The sequence below is a fragment of the Dipodomys spectabilis genome, unplaced genomic scaffold, assembly GCF_019054845.1.
Source record: "Dipodomys spectabilis isolate Male_0828 unplaced genomic scaffold, ASM1905484v1 ptg000272l, whole genome shotgun sequence".
In the NCBI taxonomy this organism is placed as follows: Eukaryota; Metazoa; Chordata; class Mammalia; order Rodentia; family Heteromyidae; genus Dipodomys; species Dipodomys spectabilis.
Genome location: NW_024870949.1, coordinates 906,615 through 907,555, shown reverse-complemented (window position 1 = coordinate 907,555; position 941 = coordinate 906,615).

Sequence of the window (941 nt, the reverse complement as noted above, 5' to 3'; positions counted from 1 at the left end):
TAAATCACCAATGACATCAAATTGTCATTATGACATCATCAGTTCATTGTGATGTAACCAAACGACAATGGCATCATAGCATTATAAATCACAGTGACATTGTGACTTAACAGTGTGAAGGCCTATTCTGTGAATTCAATCTATTTCAGAAGCCCATTTTGACCATATAACCATTGTCATATCACAATCCTTTGTGACTTCACATTGCCATTGTCATATCATTAACATGCTGTGCCATCACAAACAAGTCCTGTCCTTATAAGTTTTGTGACATACTGCTATTGCCATATATTAGACCTTTTGTGAGCTGATAATATGTTTTCAATCTCATATTTCTGGTTTGACATGTGATATCAGAAATCCCCTGTGACATCAAACTGCCAGATTTCATGACCATTGTGTCACATTTTGACCTCACAAGACTGTTAGAACGGCATCACATTTGTAACAAAACATGCCTTTGTAGACATTACAGTCCCTTTTTGAACTGATATATTCATTGCCAATTAATGACAGTTGAGATCTCCCATGCCACTCTGACATCGTGAACCCATTGTGACATCACAAACTTATTGTGACCTCATCATGAGAATGGCATCAACAACTAATTGTATCAAATCATAATTTTTCATAATATTGTAGTATTGCTCTTGTGATATCACTCTCTCATTGTGTTTTTACAAATCTGTTATTGCCTCATCAGATCTTAGAAAATTCATGGACTTTGAGACTTCAAGCTCTTTCTGTGAACTCATGTACATATGATCTCTAAGGAAAGGAGACAAATCATCGAGTCACATTTAATATAATAAACCATTTTTCACTAGAAAGGGGATTGTGATTACCTTATTCTGGACTGGATACCCAGGTTCAAGAGCAGCCTTGACGACCAAACCTCAGACCTCCAAGGGGCAGCCCTGCCCTTTCTTAATTGTTCTGCA